Genomic DNA, 16,946 nt, shown 5'->3' with positions numbered 1-16,946 from the left:
AGCTAGCATGCTTTGGTGATTGTAAGACAACACAAACTATTAAGAACCAAACCCCAGCGCATATTTAAAATATTTTCGTAATTCCGGATGCAATTTTTTTAGGCAACGCAAATCATTAAAAACTATAACGTTTTCTGAAAATCGTGAACAATTTTCTGAAATGGGAACATTTTTTCAAATACCACAACAAAATTTGGAAAAGCGGACATATTATTAAGCTCCCAAACAAAATTTGAAACAAGAACATTTTTTGAAAACTGTGAACAATTTTTCAAACTCCCAAGAGATGGAAACATGAAAAATTTAAAAATTATTGAAATAAGCTTTTTTCTATGTTTTGAATAATTTTTAATAACCTTACGAACAATTATTGAAAAAAAATAAAGAAAATTGGAAAAAAATTGAACATTTTCGAAATTAACTAACAATTTTTCATACTCCTGAAAGATGAAACCTGAACATTTTTAAATTTTTGTGAACTTTGTGAGCGTTTTTTAAACATTTGAAACCACGAACATTTCCCGAAATTATTAACCATTATTTTGAAAATTTTAAACATTTTTTGAAATTTATGAACATTTTTTTTAAACACGAACATTTTTTGAAAATCTGAAATTTTCTACTTTAGGAACATTTTGGAAACACAAACATTTTTTTAAAACTGAGAAAATTTTTGCAAATTTTTTAACATTGTTTTGAAAACACATTTTTTTCAATCCCAGTACATATTTTCAAATTTCCGAATTTTTTTGAATTCTAAACATTTTTATAATTTGCGTATTTTGAAAAATAAACAGAAAAAGCAAGAAAAGGAAAAAGAAGAAAAAAAGAGAAAAGATAAAAAACTAAATGAAAACCAGCCACAAAAACAACAGGAAAAAAAAGAAAAAACCAATTCATGGAACCTTCTAGAAGATTCCCAAAACCGGAGAAAATCGTTAGCGTATCGATCCCGGCTTGCACATGAACCAACGAAACGCAATTGCCACAACGCTACGCCAGCAGTTCCTGATACTTGCAAGGGCGTAACCCACTTGAAGCATGACGTGTCGGTTTTTTTTCATTTACTTTTTTCATTTTCTTTGCTTTTTTTTCATTTTTTCTTCTCCGTTTTCTTCATAGTTTTTTTCATTATCTGAACGCCTAGTCAAGACTTTTCAAACACTAGTTACAAATTTTAATACTTATTGAACATTTTAAAAATTTTGGTTAAACATTTTTCAAATACTCGTTCAACATTTTTTTAAACTTATTTAACATCTTTATATATATATATATATATATATATATATATATATATATATATATATATATATATATATAGAAAGTCTATTTAAGACCCAGGGTGAAGAATAAGTAATTCTTTACCCGGGTCGATCGACCAAGCCAGCCGTACCTTCGGTCCAACCAAGCCACAGTTGTGATATTGAAAAAACCCACCGTCCCCTTCGCTGTAAAATTACATCGTGGTCAACCTAATCTTACCTTTTGGAGGTTGACTCAAACCAGCCCACCTCCACGTCCTTTTTTAATCCGCCGAGGACAGTTTTTCTATATTTCCTAAAAGTAAGAGGATCGAACGGTTTTAAGAGTATATCGACGGCGAACAACGGCGTGGTTCTCCGCCAGTTGGCTCGAAGGCAAGCCGTCGGTGGATGGCAGTATGCTGCTCGGCGGTGTGGTTAGTGGCTGGTGTGCTCGACGTTGTGTTCGTCGCTGGGCAGGTGGGCCGGCGTGATGTTTGGGCGCGGCTGCCTAGGTCTTGGGAGGCATTGTGGTTGTGATCGCGGATCAGCTGTGGGTTGTGATTGCGGTGAACCTGCACTGGGTGGTCGTGCCTGGTCTGCTTTGTGCGTGTGTGTGCACGGGAGGAGGTGAGCATCTCCAATTCTAGTGCTCTATGTTCCAAATTTCCATCATGAAGGATTCAGTACCAGATTAGCTATGTTGTGATTTGTTATCTAGGAGGTGATGATGTGTTTTATTTTGCAAGCGCTTATAGAAGAACCAGGAGATTTGTTGTTACTCGTTATTGTGTTTCCTACTTCTTCAATAATGGTGTATTACGGAACGAGTAAAGAGATTTGCCGATAACGATATTGAACAAGGTATGAAGATACCGATGATCGAATCTCGGGCAAATAACATACCGATGACAAAGGGAATAATGTATGTTGTCATTATGGTTCGACCGATAAAGATCTCCATAGAATATGTAGGAACCAATATGAGCATCCAGGTTCCGTTGTTGGTTATTGACCGGAGAGGTGTCTCAGTCATGTCTACATAGTTCTCGAACCCGTAGGGTCCGCATGCTTAACGTTCGATGACGATTTAGTATTATATGAGTTATGTGATTTGGTGACAGAATGTTGTTCGGAGTCCTGGATGAGATCACATACATGACGAGGAGTCTCGAAATGGTCGAGAGGTAAAGATTGATATGTAGGATGATAGTATTCGGACACCGAAAGTGTTTCAGATAGTATCAGGTATTTATCGGAGTACCAAGGGGGTTACCGGAACCCCCCGGGGAATAATGGGCCTTATGGGTCATAAGAGGGGAGCACACTACCCCACAAGGGGTGGCACCCGCCCTTTAGGAAGGATGCCGAATAGGAGAAGGAAGAGGGGGTTCGGCCCCCTTTCCTTCTTCCCTTCCCTCTTCCCTTTTCCCCTTCCGGTAATAAGGAAAGGGGGGGCCGAATTCCTCCTACTTGGGGCGCCCCATGGCTGCTCCCCTCCCCTCCCACCTATATATACATGGGGAGGGGCACCTAGAACACAGACCAACAATTGTTAGCCGTGTGGGGCGCCCCCTCCACAGTTTACGCCTCCGGTCATATCTTCATAGTTCCTAGGCGAAGCCCTGCGTGGATCACTTCACCATCACCGTCACCATGCCATCGTGTTGATGGAACTCATATTCTTCCTCGACACCTTTGCTGGATCAAGAGGATGATGGATGTCATCGAGCTGAACGCGTGTAGAACTCTGAGGTGCCGTACGTTCGGTGCTTGATCGGTCGGATCTAGAAGAAGTTCGACTACATCAACTGCGTTGTCAAATGCTTCCACTTTCGGTCTATGAGGGTATGTGGACACACTCTCACCCTCTCGTTTCTATGCATCTCCTAGATAGATCTTGCATGAGGGTAGGATTTTTTTTGAAATTGATGTTACGTTCCCCAACAGTGGCATTCGAGCCAGGTCTATGCGTAGATGATATGCACAAGTAGAACACAAAGAGTTGTGGGCGGTGATCGTCATACTGCTTACCACCAATGTCTTATTTTGATTTGGCGGTATTGTTGGATGAAGCGGCCCAGACCAACCTTACATGACCACGTTCATGAGACCGGTTCCACCGACAGACATGCAACTAGTTTTGCATAAAGGTGGCTGGCGGGTGTCTGTTTCTCCTACTTTAGTTGAATCGAATTTGACTGCGGTCGGTCCTTGTTGAAGGTTTAAACAGCAAACTTGATAAATCACCGTTGTGGTTTAAATGCGTAGGTAAGAACGGTTCTTGCTAGAAGCCCATAGCATCCACGTAAAACTTGCAACAACAAAGTAGAGGACTTCTACACTACAAAAAAATACACTTCTGTGATAATATGTGTTTGTCACAATAGGTCACGTTTTTTTGTTATGCATGTACATCCATGACGATTTTATGACAGAATCAAGATAGTCATACCTGTGATGTCGTAGAAGTGTCCCATAACAATACCAAAATTATCATCACGGAAGTGTCCACTTCCATGACGATAAATGGCGCGTCATGGAAGTGCTTTCATCAAGGGCAACTGACACGTGGCATCCACCGTAACGGGTCGCCGTTAAGCTATCAGGTTCTGGTTTGGATCCGATAACCGTTAACAGCCCAGACCAATGGGGATTTTCCACGTGTAAGCTCATCATTGGCTGGAGGACACACGCGTCGGCTCACTGTTGGGACAGTTGTCATCCACTCATTGGACCGAAGGCGCCTATGATACGTCGACACATGGCACAACCCAACAGAGGCCCATTCCTGTGAAAAGGCTAGCCCATTTGACTTGGTCAAAAGGTAGCGGGCGGGCCCACGAAAAGCCTATTAACGGCATGTTCGCATATATATAACCCATTTACAGCACGCTAACCCAGGGCCCGTTACGGCCTATCCGAATTAGGCCCAATAGCGTCATCTGGGCCGTCCAATATGATTCCAGCCAGTTGTAACTTCCAGACCATGTATGGCCCATGAGGTCTTTCGGCCCATATGAGGCCCTTTGTAACGCTTAGCCCATTAATGACTCATGGTGAATCTGGCCCGTATTGAACAGTGTATCGCTTTATACCCATTAACGACCCATTATTCCATTGGGCCGTTTCCATCCCATGTTATCTTTCGGCCTTCTCAGGGCCCATTTATTCATGGACTCATTTCCAGCATTTGGTTACTTACGGCCCGTTACTGGCCTTTTCTGCTTGTGGGCCAAATTCAGCCCGTGGTTACAGTCGGCCCGTTTGTGGCCCGTTAATCCGTTGGGCCATTTTCATAGCATCATTAAATACGGCCGATTAACGAGGACCGTTATGGTCGGCCCATGAACGGACGATTCCAACTCTAGCCCATTTACGACCCATAACGCGGTCCGTTATTGGCCCATGTTTGGCCAAACGATCATACGGCCCGTAGAAGGCTCATTGATGCTACACCCCATAGAAGGCCCATTGTTTCCACGGCCCATAGGAGGCCCAGGGTCACTACAGTAAATATGTAGCCCATGGTTATTGTGGTCTAGTTTTAAAAAATAGGTTATTGCGGCCACTAGCAAACCACGGAAAAAGAATTGCACTGACTACTAGCAAACAAATAAACAAGACAACAAGGAAATAAATAAGCAAGCAACTTACGCTAGGCTATCACGGCTATTACACGTATTACATCCACTGGGCATCAAATTTCGCCACCAGTGCAAATATAGGGAACAAAGCAGCATATCACATACACTGGTTGTCAAAGTTGGCGATCAGTGCAAATAAATGCCGCAGCAAAACAAGTCCAAAACTAAAACCACTTAAAAAGAGCTCAAGAAACAATATCATGGGTATCCATAATGCTAGCAAGATGCTTAGCAAGCTTATTAACTTTCTCTTGTTTGGCTCTTAAATCCTCCAGCGCTTGCTATTGCACCAGAAAGTATGCATCTGAATTCTGCAGGGACTTCCTTAGTCATTCGGCTTCCTATCACAAAACATCTGATTGATGCCTTTCAACTTGAAGTTGAGACTCAAGAAGCCGAACTGATTCAGGCAGCGAGTTCGAAGAGCTGGTGCCAGCAGTAGTGGCCAGTAACTCGAACACTACATCAAGATAGGACTTTGTGGTTGTCTGAGTGTCTTCAATATAGTTTTTACTAGCTTTCTTGGAGACGAACATGGATGTCTCACTATCTTGAACCTTATCTACATTACTTCCTTTACCATTTCATAACGGGGTACTCTTCTCCAATATTTTATCCTCATTCTAAAAAAGAAACAAACAGACATATGACAAGTTTACCATGATGTATATGAAACTCATTTTGGTAAACCAGTTCAGTAGTAAGGTGGACAGGATAATAGTAGGAAACAAACATATATCTATGTAGTATGGTCACTGTATGGTCTCTGTCATTCTATTTTTGTTGGAAATATGCCCTAGAGGCAATAATAAAATGGTTATTATTATATTTCCTTGTTCATGATAATTGTCTATTGTTCATGCTATAATTGTATTAACCGGAAACCGTAATACATGTGTGAATACATAGACCACAACATGTCCCTAGTAATCCTCTAGTTGACTAGCTCGTTGATCAATAGATGGTTATGGTTTCCTGACCATGGACATTGGATGTCGTTGATAACGGGATCACATCATTAGGAGAATGATGTGATGGACAAGACCCAATCCTAAGCATAGCACAAGATTGTGTAGTTCGTTTGCTAGAGCTTTTCTAATGTCAAGTATCATTTCCTTAGACCATGAGATTGTGCACCTCCCGGCTACCGTAGTGTAGGATCGGAAGTATGTCTAGAGGGGGGGTGATTAGACTACTTGACCAAATAAAAATCTAGCCTTTTCCCAATTTTAAGTCTTGGCAGATTTAAGCAACTTAGCACAAACAAGTAATCAACCTACAGATGCAATTCTAAGAGTATAGCAGCTGAATGTAAAACAATTGCATATGAAGGTAAAGGGAGGAGTTTGGAGGGAGCAAATGCAATGTAGACACGGAGATTTTTGGCGTGGTTCCGATAGGTGGTGCTATCATACATCCACGTTGATGGAGACTTCAACCCACGAAGGGTAACGGTTGCGCGAGTCCACGGAGGGCTCCACCCACAAAGGGTCCACGAAGAAGAAACCTTGTCTATCCCACCATGGCCATCGCCCACGAAGGACTTGCCTCACTAGGGTAGATCTTCATGAAGTAGGCGATCTCCTTGCCCGTACAAACTCCTTGGTTCAACTCCACAATCTTGATGGAGGCTCCCAAGTGACACCTAACCAATCTAGGAGACACCACTCTCCAAAAGGTAATAAATGATGTGTTGATGATGAACTCCTTGTTCTTGTGCTTCAAGTGATAGTCTCCTCAACACTCAACTCTCTCTCATAGGATTTGATTTGGTAGAAAGATGATTTGAGTGGAAAGCAACTTGAGGAAGGCTAGAGATCAAGATTTATGTGGTTGGATTGGAATATCTTGACCTCAACACAAGTGTTGGTGGTTCTCTCTCAGAAAATGTATGTTGGAAGTGTAGGCATATTCTAATGGCTCTCTCCACGAATGAAGAGTGGGTGGAGGGGTATATATAGCCTCCACACAAAATCTAACCGTTACACACAAATCACCAAACTCAGTGGGACCGAATCATATAACTCGGTCAGACTGATTTAGTTCAAAATGTGAACGTTAGGATTTTCGGCGGGACCGACATGTCAACTCGGTGGGACCGATTCCATTAGGGTTAGGGCATAACATAATCTCGGTGAGACCGATTACACAAACTCGGTGGGACTGATTTTGGTAATAGGAAAACATAGAGTTGGTCAGGCAAACTTGGTGGGACTGATTCGCTCATCTCGGTTAGACCGAAATGTCACGAAGGGGGAAAAGAGAGTTTGCATTGCAATCTCGGTGGGACCGATCGCTTATCTCGGTTGGACCTAAATGTTACGAAGGGAAACAGAGAGTTTGCAATCCCATCTCGGTGAGATCGAGATCCCTATCGGTGAGACCGAAGTGACTAGGGTTTCTGGCAGTAGCTATGTCAAGTGAACTCGATGGCGCCGGATAGAAGATTTCGATGGGGCCGAGTCTGACTTTTGGTTTTGGACATATGTGGATATGAGAAATTAGTTGAGGGTTTGTGGAGCATATCACTAAGCATTTTGAGCAAGCAACTCATTAAGAAACACCTCACCCCCTTTTAATAGTATTGGCTTTTCCTATGGACTCAATGTGATCTTGGATCACTAAAAGTAAAATGTAGAGTCTTGTGCTTTGAGCTTGAGCTAATCTTTTGTTCTTAGCATCTTGAGGGGTCCACTTTCTAATCCATGCCATGCCAATCATTGATCTTTTCCTGAAATATTTATCTTCAAGTAGCATTAGCTCAAGGAGCTATATATTATTAGGAATTACCAAAACCACCCAGGGATAGTTGCACTTTCAATCTCCCCCTTTTTGGTAATTGATGACAACATATAGATCAAAGCTTTGACAAATGATTATAAGTGTCGGTGTACAAAAGTAGGGGCTCTGCTTTTGACCCCTTTACCTGTGCACGGGTAGTTAGAGCCATGTGCCGCGGCCACACTTAGCAGGGGAAAGGAGAGAAGCCGGAGTGGAGCCAAAGCACAAGGCAACCAAGGCAACGCCAAGACCAGAAGTGCAGGAGGGCAAGAGGGCGAGGTGGACTCCCATGGCAAGATCCTTGCCGAGGCGGCCCCGGCAAGAGCCTTGTCGGGGCAACTTTCCCAACGCCAGCAGAGCGAGCCACCCTTAAGCCCGACGGTTCCGAACACCGTCAACAACTGCGTGGAACTAGGGCTCGGGAGGCACCTCTGAGGTGGCATGCAGATCTTCGTCAAGACCATGGACATATGAGTTCAGATGAGGACCAGAAGACGGCGACCCTCGGCAGGATCCTCGCTGAAGAAATCCCCGAGACCCCCAGCAAGACCCTTGCCCGGGATGAAGGCAACGCCACGGCAAGACCCTTGCCGAGGGCATCAGCAGGGCCACTGCCAGGCCCTCACCAGCCAAGGCTCCGCCGCCGTTCGCATGGAGCTGCCAGCCCAACCAACTGGGCAGGCACCTGCGTGGCAACATGCAGCTTCCAGGCCAAATCAGCAAGCACCCGCGTGGCAGCATGCAGGTCTTCATGAAGGCCCTACTACCACGCCACCTCAGCTGCTTGCCTTCCTACATGGCACTGCATGCACCACAAGCCTGGGCACGTGTCGAAGCGAGTCAGAGCAGCGACGAACGGGACGTGCCTCATTCCCGTCCCCGATAAAGCTAATGGACACCTACGCAACGCATTTAATGCGCTTTGTCCCGTAATGCAGTGCGATAAGCTCGTGCACTATAGGCCTTTCCACCTCCTGTGTGCCACTGTGGCGACCCCTTTTTTCTATAAAAGGAGGCCCGAGGCGACCAGGAGCGGGATTCAACTTTTTGGAACGGCGCAGCCACCATAGCTAGTTCAAGAAGCTTAAGAACACTCAATACATCGACCAAAGCATGAGTAGGGTTTTACGCATCCTCGCGGCCCGAACCTGAGTAAACGATCTGTGTGCTAGCTCCTAAACCTGCTCTCCTCACGACCTCGCGCCTGCCGACCATAGAAGGGATCCCAGTGATCCCATAGGTGTCATTCCCACCGACATCTCTGGCGCGCCAGGTAGGGGGCGCACAGTTGTGACAATTTGGTCTAGCAGTTAGCCTAGCGGTTCTTCATCGCCATGGCTCCCAAGTAGAAGGCGGCCATGGCGGTCGGTTCATTGGGAGGTAGACGGCCCAAACCGGCGAGGGCGAGTAGCGGGCCGATCGCGGACAGGACCTGAGGCGTGGCCCGCGAGCACCAACACCGCTCGGGCAGTCAGAGCCTGGTGAGCGGCGTCGTATGTGCGCCAGACGGCGGGCCGCACGCCACAAAATCCAGAGATGGAGCTGGGCCCTTCGGGGTCGCCGCCGCGCCACCCACGGGTGGCGCGACAACCTCCAGGACGCCCACCTCGGCGCCCACAACGTGCTCTTCCCATGGTGTGCGCGATGAGCAGCGTCACCATGCCGGCGACCCTGGACACCGCCGTGGGAAGAGCCCTATGCATCATCTGTGGAACGAAGGGGGCCAGCCTGCCCGCCGAAGTGCTGGCGACAATGGAGGGTAGCCGCTGGGCCGTAACAGAGCTCCTTCTAACATGGTCAGAAGTCGAAGCGCGCCACGGTCCACGCATATCTCGCCACCACCCATGCCAGCGGAAGCTTTGGCGCGCGTGCAGCTGCTCCTCGACTTCCCTCCTGCTGCGATGAAGCTCGACGAATGGAGAGCCACCATTCGGAGCCTCGTCGCCATCACCAACCAAGATGAGCCACGGCCGGCAGGGCCCTCGGGCCGGCGCTCCGTCGGGCCACCACACGCCAGTGGTGGAAGGACCGGGGGAGATGCATCCACAGTGCACTCTCCTCCCCCGCGCCAGCCGCCGCCAGTGTTGGTCCATCGTAACGATGCTGGTGATGACATTTGCATAGCGTCGTCCGACCCCCGGACCCACCCCGACCAACACCAAGTTCTTCGGGAGCGAGCCCACGAAGACGCTCGAACCACTATCGAGCGCCGGCGCGATACATGCCACAAGTCTGATAAGCGGGCGGGACCCACTATGGACCACCTAGCACCAGGGGGCTCCGGTGGCCTACCTTATGAGGTGGGTTGCCCAACCTTTACCCGTGCAGTGGCCGTCCCACCACACGTTCAAGCCCGACATCGGCGAGAAGTACAATGGCAAGACCCACCCGTCAGAGTTCCTCAGCATCTACACCATCGCGATGCAAGCTGCCGGAGCTCGCGACGACAAGGTGCTTGCCAATTACTTCCCATTGGCGCTGAAGCCCAATGTCATGTCTTGGTTGATGCACATGCTGGCGGATTCCGTTTCTTCTTGGTCGGATCTGTGCCATGAGTTCGTTGGTGCCTTCAGCGGGGGCCACCAAGCTCATGGCCAGGCCAGTGATTTGCATATCATTCCCCAGAAGGAAGGGGAAACCCTGCGCAAGTACATCCAGAGATTCAGCCGGGTACAGTACAACATCCCCGATGTTCATCCCGCCGCCATGATTAGCGCGTTCCATCAGAACGTGCGCAACTGCAAGATGTGCGAAGAGCTGACAATGAACAAGGTTATGGATGTGGCCGAAATTTATGTTCTGGATGATAGGTGCGCCCAGGCTGAAGAGGGAAGGAACTACCCCGGTGAGGACGCCGGTGTGGAAACCGACTCTACTGATGAAGACACCGCCGCCCCGATGAAGAAGGGTCGGTTTCGCAACAGGAAACGCAAGGGCAAGACCGTGCTTGCCGTCGAGGGATCCGACGACACCGGCGCCGCCAAGAAGGCCAAGGCAGATGACCCCGACAAGGAGATTGCCGGGTGCGCCGCCTGCCGGGCCTTGGCGGCCGCCGACAAGCCAGGAGGCTCCAACAAGCAGTATTGCAAGATCCACCGCACCAAGGGCCACGACCTCCAGAACTGCCGAAAGGTTGAGCTGATTGCTGAAAAGCAAAAGGCCGAGTACGAGAGGCGGGGCAAGGAGAAGGGTCAGGATGGTGCCAAAGGATCCAGCAAGAAGCGCGGCGGGCAAGGAGGCTGCCGCTGCAATGATAATCAGCAAGAGAGGCCCGCTCGAGGCCACGACAAGAAGTGGGAAGACGATGATCCTGACGAGGACAACGAGTCTGGCGAGCAAGAGTTTCAGAAGGCTACGGAGGCCATGTGCGTCGATGCTGGCGCCTCGCTACACACTTCTCACCGCCAGCTCAAGCGATGGGCGCGTGAGATTATGGTAGCAGAGCCATCGTTCGACGCTCAGAAGCCACTAAAGTGGTCCAGCATGCCCCTCATCTTTGATGCCGAGGACCACCCTGACCGCACAACTGCGGTCGTGTGTTTGCAATTGTTGGTCTTGCCAACGATACGCAACCTCAAGGTGAAAAAGATGCTGGTTGATGGCGGGGCCGGTGAGGGAGTCCTGGATTAGGGGGTGTCCGGATGGCCAGACTATACCTTCAGCCAGACTCCTGGACTATGAAGATACAAGATTGAAGACTTTGTCCCATGTCCGGAAGGGACTTTCCTTGGCGTGGAAGGCAAGCTTGGCGATACAGATATGCAGATCTCCTACCATTGTAACCGACTTTGTGTAACCCTAACCTTCTCCGGTGTCTATATAAACCGGAGGGTTTTAGTCCGTAGGACAACATACACAACAACAATCATACCATAGGCTAGCTTCTAGGGTTTAGCCTCTCCGATCTCGTGGTAGATCTACTCTTGTACTACACATATCATCAATATTAATCAAGCAGGATGTAGGGTTTTACCTCCATCGAGAGGGCCCGAACTTGGGTAAAACTTCGTGTCCCTTGCCTCCTGTTACCATCTGGCCTAGACGCACAGTTCTGGAACCCCTACCCGAGATCCGCCGGTTTTGACACCGACATTGGTGCTTTTATTGAGAGTTCCTCTGTGTCGTCGCCGTCAGGCTTGATGGCTCCTACGATCATCAATGGCGATGCAGTCCAGGGTGAGACCTTCCTCCCCGGACAGATCTTCGTCTTTGGCGGCTTCGCACTGCGGGCCAATTCACTTGGCCATCTGAAGCAGATCGAAAGCTATGCTCCTGGCCTTTGGGTCAGATTTGGAAGTTTAAACTACACGGCTGACATCCCCGGGGACTTGATCTTCGACGGATTCGAGCCACTACCGAGCGTGCTGCACTATCACGACAAGCATGATCTAGCTCTGCCGCCGAACAGTGCCCTGGAGGCCACACCCGCATCGGCTTCGACCCTTAATTCGAAGCCAACTGCGCCGATCGAGGATGGGTGGTTGGACGCCGCCTTGGGGGCTGTGATCCTAACGGCGATCGAGCCGAATACCAGCCCCGCACTCCGCGAGACTTGTGATTCTAAGGAGCCGGACTCCTCTCCGGACTCTGAACCATTCGCGCCTCTGCCGATCGAATCCGATTGGGCGCTGATCATGGAGTTTACTGCCACGTACATCTTTCAGCACTCGCCCTTCGGCGATATTATGAAATCACTAGAGTCTCTCTCTTTATCAGGAGAGCCCTGGCCGGACTACGGTCAGCGAGATTGGGATGCGGACGATGAAGAAATTCAAAGCCCACCCACCACCCACTTTGTAGCCACTGTCGATGATTTAACCGACATGCTTGACTTCGACTCCGAAGACACCGACGGTATGGACGCCGATGAAGGAGACGATGAAGAACCAGCGCCTATTGGGCCCTGGAATGCCACCTCGTCATATGACGTATACATGGTGGACGCACCAAAAGATGACGACGAGGAGTGGAAGGACGCACCAAAGGCTTGTTCCCTTGAAAAGCAGTCAAAGTAGTGACGCAAGTGCCGCCCCAAATCCCGCCTCGACAGAAATAGCGATCACACAGACCCAGCGCTGGAACAGGGCGAACCGCTGCCGGACAACGACAATCCAGATAATCAAACCGAACAAACAAATCCTATCAAGGATAATGGTCCGGACGACATAACGCCGGACAGACACCCGGAGCAGCAGACTGCCCGTAAAAGGCTTGTTGCCACCGCGAGGAGTCTGAAAAAGCAGAAGCAAAGGCTCAAGGCCGCGCAAGACACACTCCAAATCAGATGGAGTAAAATACTCAACACTGCAGCAAGGTACGGCGACAATCGCCCCTCCAAGAGCTACCCAAAGTGGAAGCTGCTACCCGAATTCGATGAGGAGGCCTCAGAACCCCCACAACCAAATATCAAAGCAGCCACCTGGTCGGATAGACGACCCCTCTACCAACACAGAGAGGCATACAACGCCGCTCACAATACAATACGCGACCCATGCGAGGGCTCGCACCCAAAGGACGGTGCACCAAGATCCATCTATTGACCACGCAAGCGCGCCCCAGCATACAATGCAACACAACAAACATCCGAACAATGCGGTACACCCAGCTACAGGGGTGCCGCACACCCCCTATGTTTCACCAATGAGGTGCTTGTCGTGGATTTGTCACGGCAGATGTCCTAGCGAAAGGACTTAGTCGTGGAGCCATCGCTATGAGTTTACTTGAAGGGGTTAAAGCGGACACAAAGACACGAGGGTTTTATACTAGTTCGGCCCCTTCGATGAAGGTAAAAGCCTACGTCTAGTTGCGATGGAATTGATGTGGTCTCGATGGCTAGGGAGCAAACAAGCTTCGCCTAGACTCGAGTTGTCGTTCTCCCCCTGAACCGCCGCCGGGTCGTCCCCTTATATACACGGGTGACGCCCGTCGGTCCATAGAGTCCCAACCGGTCCATACTCGTATTCCGGTTGGTATCTCTCTGTTCCTAACTTACAATACAAGTTGCACATCAGGCCGGTTTACGGCTACAGGTTCTAAACCGGCTACAGGCCTTGGGCCTTCATCTGTTCATACCACTAATGAAGTTATCCCGGCCCAAGCAGGCCGGTTCACGCCTAGTGGTAATATCCCCAACATTAGGCCCCAGATTGATTTGAACTGGTTCATGTCAATCCCTCACAAAATCTGGTGTCTTGGACATCTTCGGGTAATTGGTAAACCGCCGTGTCGTCATTATTTCTGGTTGCTGTAAGCCGGCATGACGTCATCATGAAATTTTATCATTTATAACGCCCTCTTTTAACAATAGCTCCTGGATCCGCGCGCTTGACCTAGCTCTGTTGCCTAATAAATAAGGCCGAAGGGTCATTTCTTTCCCTTTCCCTTCGTCCCTTCTTCTTCATCTTCCTCGCGTCGCCAGCCTTGGAGCTCCGCCACCGCCGTCGACCTCTGCCTCGTCTTGGGCCGCTGCATCAACCTGAACGTACCAGAGCATTGCAGCCTCTTTCCGCATCTTCTCCGTTCCCGGTAAGCTTTCTCCTCATCTTGACCTAGATCTGTTCTTAGGGTTCCATGTTCGTGTTGTGTTCGTCGCATGCTCATACCTGTTCTCTGACCTTGAATGAATCTATGAATCCCTGCTGCATTTAGTAGTAGTCTTTAAGCATCCACCTGTAGTTTCTCATCTAAGTCATATATCTCTCGCACATACCCGCTCAATGGTTCACTTCTGTTTCTGCCTTACTCTTCGGAATATTTTCTGTTTTTGTGAGCTCGCGGTAGATCCGCGGCTGTGATAAGATCATGTGAAACTTGTTTCTGCATACCTAGTTATCCATAGCTTCAATTTCTTCCGATGCTTAGGTCAGGCGGTTTAACTTATCATAGAAAAAAATTACTAAACCGGTATATACCATTAGTCCCCTGGTTGAACCGCCAGAATCCACATGATGCCACATTGTGGAAGACCGATTTATAGGTACTGTCCCCGGTTTATCGTAGTTTAGATCAACACCTTCTTTTACCCAGCGTGTTCTTGAACCGGATCACCTATTTCTTGTAGATCTCGCCATGGCCAAACAAGTGTATGAGTGCAATTGGGTTCCTTCTCGCGTCACGGAATCACAGTTGGACGATCTAGTCTTGATCGGCGCTTTAGACAGTAAAGATACGATCCACTGGAGGGTTCCTGGAAATGAATGTCCTCCCACCCCCCAGGAAGGAGAGGTTGTGGTCTTCGCAGATCACTTGGCTCGGGGCTTCAAACCACCCGGCTCTAAATTTTACCGGGATGTGTTAGCCAATTTTCAGCTCCGTCCACAGGATATTGGCCCCAACTCTGTTACCAATCTATGCCACTTTCAAGTGCTCTCTGAGGTATACTTTCAAGAGGAGCCTTCAGTTGAGTTGTTTAGAGACCTCTTCCATTTAAACCGTCGCACTGAATTCACCGATGGCCCCAACACTGAATTGGGCGGTATGGCCATTCAGAAGAGGAAAGAGATCACTTATCCCCACGTCAAACTCCATACTCACCCCAAGGAGTGGAATGCAACTTGGTTTTATTGCAAGGATACCTCCCCTGACAATGAAAATCCCTTGCCTGGCTTCCGTCCGGAACGGCTCAGCAACACACACCCTTTTCCACAAAGACTAAGCGCCAAGGAACGAATTAAATACGCTCCGCAACTGTCCAAGCTCCGAGCTTTTATGGCCAACGGCTTAACGGGAATAGATCTTGCACGCTGTTGGATATCATGAAGCATACTGCCTCTGAGCCGGCGCTCCAGTTTGATGTGCAAGTATACTGATAGTGTCGATGACCCACTCTGACACACTAAAATCCAACTCCCCGATGATGAAGTCACAGAATCTGTAAAAAAGATGCTGAATGAACCGGAGCACCTCTGTGCTCAAACCGGTCTGCCTCCTTACTGCACCACCAACAAACCGCCAGCGGTAAGATTTTAATTGCTCTATTGTTGAACCGGTTACTGCTTTATCTGTTTGACATTTAATTACTGCTGATCCAGGGCGATAATCTGTTTTGGAGCAAGAAGCTTTCTCAAGACAAAACGGAGAAAGCAGGGCGGCCAATCCGTCCCAAGACCAAGGTTATCAAGAAGCCAGCTCACAAGAGAAAAACCACCGCTTCATCTGATCCAGCTATTGATGTCGATGTGGGTAACCCGGACCTTGAGGTAGAACTTGACTCGCTTGGCTTATTTTTTACACGCCTTATTGATGATGATGCTTGTCAGGACGATGCTGAAGCCAGCAATGCGGAATTCGTTGAGGTAACTATTCTCTCTTCTGATTCAGAAATCTTGCCTTTGCCAAAATTTCGACAGGCAAACCGGAAAGTTAAATTTTCTCATCCTCTTGCTTATTTGGATCCTAAATTTCTTATGAAGACTCAGCAACATGAAGATCGCCGCACAACCCGGCATAGTGGCCAGGTAGTTACCTCCACCGGTTTACCAAACAGTCCGGTTCGAAAACGCCGCTCCGAGGTCTCTGACCTTTTTGTTGATTTACATCCTAAAGCGGGTTTCTTCTGTCAACCTCTTAACCCATCCGACTCTGATTATCAGGTTATTTCTCATTCATCTTCTGGTGAATCGTCGGCCACTCAGCTGCCACCGTTAAAAACGGTTCTTGGGTAAGCTAAGCTGAACATATGCTTCCAGTACACTATGTAATGGCTTATGCTTTTCCTTGACTCTTTGATTTTCTTTCAGGGCCAAACCTAAACCGAGCAAGAAAGCCCGCCTGGATAAAGCGGCTGAAGAAGATGTAGCCCCAGAACATGACAAAACGCCAAATCTTGAAGCATTTGCTCCTGAGGATATTCCCAATGACCCTCCTTTACAAGACGATGCTATTCCCGAAGAGAGGCCTATTAATACTTCAGTCTCTGCTGACCCGCCTGTCAGCTCCGTCCGGATTGAGAAATCCCACAGTCCTGCTGACAAACCGATCACACTAACACAAACCGGCGAGTCCAAAGATGATGATGTTGTGATTACCAGTGTAGGCCGCTTTGAACCCGGGAATCCTGTCACCTTAACCAAGCATACCATAAAAGAGGATTTTTCCGCTCTGAATAAAGAAAAATGGGATGTTGAACTGGAGACATATGCTGCTCTGAGTGCCCAAGATCTTCATTCCGGCTATCTAAACCGGCTTTATACTAGCCGTGACTGTGAAGCTGGTCTCGTAAAAATGATGAGGGATAAATTTGAGGTAACTTACTTCTTTACTGACTGCCTTTGCA

This window comes from Triticum dicoccoides, chromosome 2A (genome assembly GCF_002162155.2).
Source record: "Triticum dicoccoides isolate Atlit2015 ecotype Zavitan chromosome 2A, WEW_v2.0, whole genome shotgun sequence".
NCBI classification, from domain to species: Eukaryota; Viridiplantae; Streptophyta; class Magnoliopsida; order Poales; family Poaceae; genus Triticum; species Triticum dicoccoides.
Note: the sequence above shows the minus strand (reverse complement) of the source record.